The following is a 7,724-nucleotide window of genomic DNA, read 5'->3' as shown; positions in this document are numbered from 1 at the left end:
GTCATATCCAATACATTAGGGCACGATGTATCAAATTCCTGAGAATGAGTTTTTATGTTTTTGATTAAAGCATATCTCGATTATTTAGATTCAACGAGGAAAATTGGAACCCAATACGTTAGGGCTCAATATTTTCGAAGATCCCAAATGCCGAGTATTGCATTATTTTTGAAAACTTTTGTATGAAATAACTTTGACATTTGTAATCTTTTGAATAAATAAAAAAAACGATTGAATAATAATGTACAACGCGAAATGATAATTTGTAAACTAAAGCATACATTAATGAATCACAAAGATTCGATATATACGAATAAACAATATCATATACGTAAGAGCAACAATTTTATACCCTACACTATGCATATACTAACATCCATATTAGCAAGTAAAATGAATTAACAAGTTAATCTTAAAAAAGTAACAAGCGAATTAAATAAAATGTAACAAGTTCTTAAATAACAAAAAAAGCAATATGAAAAGAAGGGAAATTATATATTAAAATAAGTTTAAAATAATATATATACATGAAAGTTTGAAAATAAAAAATATAGTTAAAAACAAATACTTCATAAAATAATAGTATCCCAATAAATTTAAAAATAAATATTATATCAAAATACATAAAATTATATACATATATTAATTTAAATAAGTAATACATGAGAGAAAATAATAATAATAATAATAAAGATGATAATATATACATAATAATATATATATAAAGAATTTGAAATAAATAGAATATATAAAATAGGGTTTTTAAAAGTATATTATAAAATAAAAGTTATTAAAAATATTGGATTAATAAAGAAAGAATAATTCATCACAAAATTAAAATAATAATGTATGATAATAATAAGATAAAAGAATTTAAAATAATAGTGCATAATAAAGTAATATATATATGTAAAAAAATAAGTAACCGAAAATGTAACCAAATATAACAATAATGTCAATAACAATAACAAATAATAATAGTAATAAATTAATATTAAACTAATTAATAAAACAATGGGCTAATTTGGAATTAGAACAGAAATTTAGGAGTAAATCTAAAATAAATAAAAGGGAAAAGACCAAATTACAAAGCGCAAATAATATAGGGACTAAAATAGGAAATATTCCTTGCCCAGTAAAACGCAGCACTGTAAATAGACTAAAATGGAGTCAGTGACAAATTATGCAGCCCGATTTAAAGAAGCAACATAAACTAGATTGAAACCAAACACAAACAAGGAGTACCTAGAGCGTAAATAACCCTCCCCTACCAAAACACACGGGTCAAGCTCCAATCGGATCGGGTCATCGCGTTATGGCTCAATACGACACCGTTTTGGTGCCATTGAAGCAAGGCCCAAACAGTGCCGTTTCAATAATCTGTATTAAACTAAAAAAACTAAACCTAAGTAACCCTAAAACCATCCTTTCTGCGTCGCATCCAAAAAATATAAAGCCCCCATCCATTCAACTCCAATCTGAATGAATGAGGGATTCGGCGACGCACCAACCCCAGGTATGAGTTCTAAGCCCTTTTCCTTTCGTTTTCACTCTTCTTACTGAAAGAGATAAGCGCCGGTACGAAAAAAACAGAAGAAAAAAAATGAAAAATGAAATAAGAATGCGAAGGCCAACCACCTTTTGAAATTGTTGTTTTTGTGTTTTTGATTTCTTTGAATGCTTTTTTTTACATTCAATCTCTCTACTTTTTACATTCGTTCCTCTCCCCTTTTTTTACAGATTTTTTTAAATCGACCTTTATAGCCGAAATAAAAAATATAAAAAGAAATCTCTTCTCCTCTCTGTTGGCCTATTGTTGTTCCTTTTCTGTTACGTTTGTTGTCGTTTGCTGCAGGTACGGGTACAAAGGCGTAGACGTGGCACATACGTGGGGAGAGGCGTGCTCGTACGGAGGTGTGCGTGGTTGGGGAGAACGGCGCTGGAAGCTGCTAGGGTTTCAGCTTCTGGTTTTGCATTGGGCCACTTCGTGGTTGGGCTAGGGTTTAGGCAAATTGGGTTTAGATTTTAATGGGCCTTAGTGGGTTAGCATTTAAGCATTTGGGCCACTGTATTGGGTTGATTTTGGACTGTGGACATTTATTATTTTTTATTCAGTTTTTTAATTTTGGAACTGTATGTGGGCCGAGCAAATTTGGGCTATTACAGTTGCCCCTCTTTGCTCATTGTCGTGTAACGGGAATGGAGCAAAGACTAAAAGAGAGCCAATTTTGCCCGGTCGTTCTGGACCTTGGTGCTCTTCTTCTTTACGCAGCCTCATTCCATCCTACTGCATCTTCAGAGGTATTGGAATTGGTGCTTCGATCCACTCCACTGCAAGATCAAGGAGATAGGATTTATACCTTGTAGCTCCTCAAAAGAATAAAATTTTCTATCTTTAGTCTGCTCCACTGCAACTTCAACGAGATAAGACTTGTAGCTTTAACTTGTTCTGCTGCAACTTTAAAGATAATTATGATGCGATCAGCGCTACTGCAACTTCAGAGATATGAGATCCATCATTTTGATCCGCTCCACTACGTCATCGGGGAGATAGGATTAGAGTCTTCGATCTGCTCCACTACTTCTTAGGGAGATAAGTTCTGTAATTTTCAACCTACTCCACTGTTGTTCAGGGAGACAAGGCTGGGGTCTTCAATCTGCTCCAATACTGCTCAGGGAGATAAGATTTGTAATTTTCAACCTAATTCACTGCTGTTCAGAGAGCTAGGATATGCAATCTCCCACCTATTCCACTGCTGGTCAGGGAGTTAGGACTTACAATCTTCCACCTATTCCACTGCAAGTAAGGGAACTAGGGCTTACAGTCTTCCACCTATTCCACTATTGGTCAGGGAACTAGGGCTTACAGTCTTCCACCTATTCCAACTGCTGGTCAGGGAACTAGGACTTACAGTCTTCCACCTATTCCGCTGCTGGTCAGGGAACTAGGGCTTACAGTCTTTCACCTATTCCACTGCTGGTCAGGGAACTAAGGCTTACAGTCTTCCACCTATTCCAACTGTTGGTCAGGGAACTAGGGCTTACAGTCTTCCACCTATTCCACTACTGGTCAAGGAACTAGGGCTTACAGCTTCCACCTATTCCACTGCTGGTCAAGGAACTAGGGCTTACAGTCTTCTACCTATTCCACTGCTGGTCAGGGAACTAGGGCTTGTGATTTCACCGATCCGTTCCCTGGGGAACATGACCTGTATAATTCATTTTAAGAACCTAATTATGCCTAGTGATTAGGATGTCATGATCAGAATGAGTCAAATGCTCCTAACTAGGTATGTATGAATGATGTTTGCATGAATGTAGAATGTCATTTTTTTATAACGATCTTTCTTTATCGCTTAAGTTATCATTGTTCAAAGTTTATTAAGGTTTTATCACTGACGCGCTATAACGTCTTTGCTCGGCTGGCATTTCCAACGAAACACTTAATCATATTACCCCACCATGAACTTCAAAGTTCAATCCACTGGGACGCAAAATTGGTATCATCATTCTCCCACTGTAATCCAAGGGTAGAAATATGTGGATTTCCCTTAATCCTTTCCTATCACAATTCAAGGATACCAGATTTAAATCTTTCTGGTCCTTTACGCCATTCCCAGGGTGACGTACCAAAGTCTTATACTCAAATGAAGGCTTTCTTCTTTAAGGAAACCTCTTTCTATTGTCTGATAATCATTGTTTGCTTGTTTATTTAAGCTTTGTCATCAACATGACCTTCTTGTCATTTTGTTCAATCAATGTTTTTGACAACAAAATCCAAAGAGAAAGTCCAAATTTAGACTCTTCCTTCTCAAATTTCCAACCTTTAAATTTGGTGTGTTCTAAACAATAGTCTTGTTTCAGGCTCCTGTATTATTTAGAAACTTTTCAAAGTAATATGCAAAATTTCCTTTGTGAAAGTTTTATTAGTCCATTAATTATTATTCCAATGCAACATGCTTGCAAAAAGGTCATAATAATGGATAAAAATAAAGTTGGTTCTGAGCATAGCTCGAAAGGAATAAATTACCAAAAAAGTAAAGAAGGATAGCAAAGAAATTGATTGGGAATGTGTACCTTGGAAAAGAATGAAGTATTCCAAGAACAACAAATTCAATATAAATAGTAAGCAAATTGGGTGCCCCAGATATCGCAGCTTGAACTTTTCTGTACAAACTTTCTGAAGACCATTCTGAGTTTGACATGTGTTTAGGAGATCTACAGTGCTTTGTCGATGCCCTAAGATGTCGCCTACTCTTTCCTGTTGATTCAAGTATAGCAAGATCACCACATGCCCCAATCTGACAAAAATTTGAACTGCTCTGATCACCTACTGCCCCATTCTGATCAATATTTGAGCCGCCCTTTTCGGGTTTTCAACTCAAATCTCCTTTGGTCTCAATGCGCCCTTTGCGGGTTTTCCCCTTAGCCTCTCCATTTTTACTTTTCATTTTCCATTTTTCCATTTTTTGACTCAAAGTGCCCTTTGTGGGTTTTCACCTTGGTCCTTTCTTCTTCTTTAAACGAAGTATTTCTTAACTGGATCTGAGTTTATAGGACTAGCAATCTCACTCAGGATTAGTGCTCATCTGAAAAAGGTCTTCTTTACAACATAGGGACATTCTCGGTTTGGAATTCATTTCCCTCTAGAATCCTTTCGTTGAGGAAGGATCTTTTTCAACATCCAGCCCTCTCGTGGAATTCTCTAAGATAACCCTGTTTATTATGGGCTCGTATCATTTGTTTATGATACATCCGACCCTGATGAATAGCTTTTAACCCTTTTCCTAGGTCCAACTGACCACATCGCGATTGGATCCTTCCAACTCTAATACCCAAAGAGAGGGGATTTCAATAGGTAAAACTACCTCAATCCCGTAAACCAAAGAGAACAACATTGCTCTGGTAGAAATCTTGATAGATGTTCGGCAAGCAAGGAGGGCAAATGGTGATTTCTCATGCCAGTCCTTGTAAGTCTCAGTCATTTTTGCAATTCATTGTCTTGCAATACAGTGACAAACCGTGGTGTCTAATTTCACATTGATTACAGCTCTCAGCTATCATGCTATCCTTCAAGTTCAATGCATTTTCCAATACCATCCTTTCTGGAATTCTATATCGGCATATGATGACATTGACGCATGAAGTAGCCTCTATCCATTTGATGAAGTAACTAATGATCTCAATAGTGAAGCAATGTCCACTAGAAGTCTTCGATAATGGTGATGTCCATGCCCCATTTTGCTCAAAATTTGAGTAGCTCTTTTCGGGTTTTCAACTCAAAACCATATTTGGTCACAAAGCGCCCTTTGCGGGTTTTCTCCTTGGCCTCTCCTTTTCTTTTTCCTTTTTTCCTTTTTCTTCTCTCTTTTTTCATTTTCATTTTGACTTTGACTTTGATTTTTCTTTTTCTTCTTTTTTTATTTTTTATTTTGATTTTGATTTTGATTTTGATTTTGATTTTGGTTTTTTTTGAATTGGATCTGAACCCATAGGATTAGGCAAGTGCTTCTTATCCCTTTTGACCAGAACCAATATTTTTCTTGATAAAGTCTCCCATATAAGATCTCTCACTTTCATCTTGTATGCGAAAAACCTTCTTTGGTATCAAATTTCTTTCATAGAGCCTTTTGGGGTGCAACTACGACAGAAAAATTTGGATCTTGCTCTTTAATCAAAGTGAAATCCAACAACATCTTGAAGGAATGGAAAGTCAACTTTAAATGGGCAAAGCTATGCTGAGTCAACGAGAGAGGCATTTCCCCGGCAAAGAATTGCATTGTTCATATTGTAAATTTCTGACATCGCAATGTTGTGCAGATTTCATTATCAGTGGTTAACCCGGGCATATCTTGGTATGACCATACAAAGACATCTTTGAACTCTAGAGGTAACTCAGCAAGGTATTGCTTCGTCTTTGTGGTCAGGTCAATTCTAATCTTTACCAAGCTCACAATTTCTAATGATTCCTTGAGAGGTAGGATTTGTTTATCCTATTGTTCTACCATCCTTGACAAGTTCAGAGATAAGCTACGATCTATGTCATTTCCAAAGTCATGAGATCCCTCTAACATATGCCTCGCTCAAGAGGGAAATCTGAGCCTATAGTAGTGTCATTCATGTAATTGATATCTGGGGACCCATAATAAGTACCAAAGAATATACAAAAAATGTGTAAATTCATGAATAATTATTTGTACATGAAAATGATGTGAGAGAAATTCCAAAAGAATGAAAGAATAATCATTCAAAAAGAATAAAAGAATATTGGCTCAAAAATGAATGCAAGGATGTATTTTATTAGAATAATGATGTTCAGACATGAACCTATTTCACAAAGGAATTTCTATCATTTTTAGGCTAAAAACAACAAAAATTTTCTGAACATTACTCTAAATAAGCTCTAAAAACTACAGAGGTCTCTTCCACAATCCAATTACTTAGAACACTCCCAAATTTATAAGGGCAGACATTTAACAAGGTCCCTTCTTCAGTTGTGTCTTCATACTTGTCATTGATGTGAACGCTTCCCAACATCTCTTCATACATCACATTCACCTTATTGTCAATCATGATTGGGTAGCGGATTTTCTGCATTAGATGAGTCACCCAACTTGACAATACCCATGTTGATAACTTTTTCAACTAGCTTTTTGAAGGTAATGCAATTCTCTATTGAGTGCTCCGTAATTCCCGCGTGGTAATCACATTGTGCGTTCGCATCATACCACTTAGGATACGGAGGTTGTGGAGGTTTTAATTAATGAGGAGCAACAACATGCGTATCAAACAAGCTTTGATACAGCTCCTTATATGACATCAGAATTGGTGTGAACTGGAGCTTCTCAGTACCTGGTTTCACTCCAGATTCTTACTTTAAAGGACTCTGATGTCTAGTGGTTTTTGTCTTTGGCCGGCCCATAGTGATTGGTTTTGAGTGGCCCTTGTTATATCTATTTGCATTATCCCCACTATTCCCCTTCTTCCTTGGGGCCTTTATAGTATCTAGGTACTTTGCCCTCACCTGTTTCATTTCTACTGGATCATCACGAGCAACAAGATTAGCTAAATTGTTCCTCAGATTGAATCCTGGGCCTGTCAGGCAATTCACTAGTGTCGATGTACCAGTCTGATATTGTTGGGATCTGATACTAAAGAGTGCCCCTTGTGGACGCCCATCTGGCTGGACCTGGACACTTATCAGAATACAATCTGGGGAATAGGCAAGATCCACATTATCAACCCCAAAGTGGATCATCGAGTCTTTCACCTCTTCTAACTTTTCATCTAGCAATCGGTCAAACTAGCTCATCATAGTTCTCTATAATTCAAGCATTTGATCTCTCATTTCCTATTGAAATTTGGTCAATTGCTCTTGCATCTGTATTTGCATTTGCTCTAATTTCTCCAACCTTTGTTCTATTTTTCTAGCCTTTTCTTGGATACCGTAAGGGTGTTGGTGTTCCAAATTAACTGAAATAAATTTACTCAATTAGACCCTTTCAATGGACTTTAATGCATATAATGTAAATGTATGAAATGTATGCCTAAAGAGACGTTGATTCTGATTCAATTACATTTAGAAAACTTTACTAGAAGGAAAATTTCTTTACATAAAGTGAACATATAGGCTCGCCCTCATATTCCAAGAGACAACATCGATCCCTTGCTTCATCCGTATGCTAAACCTTGCGAATTCTTCAAAAGGGGTGTCTCCTCTATCT

At 36.3% G+C, this 7,724-nt stretch overlaps 1 pseudogene; it reads right to left on the bottom strand.

Annotated features, from left to right (window-relative positions):
* Window positions 1-5,618: 5,618 nt before the first annotated feature.
* Window positions 5,619-7,724, bottom strand: part of LOC121224524 (uncharacterized) — a 63,272-nt pseudogene continuing 61,166 nt past the window's right edge.

This window comes from Gossypium hirsutum, chromosome D12 (assembly GCF_007990345.1).
Source record: "Gossypium hirsutum isolate 1008001.06 chromosome D12, Gossypium_hirsutum_v2.1, whole genome shotgun sequence".
In the NCBI taxonomy this organism is placed as follows: domain Eukaryota; kingdom Viridiplantae; phylum Streptophyta; class Magnoliopsida; order Malvales; family Malvaceae; genus Gossypium; species Gossypium hirsutum.
Note: the sequence above shows the minus strand (reverse complement) of the source record. Positions and strands in the feature narration are given on the sequence as shown.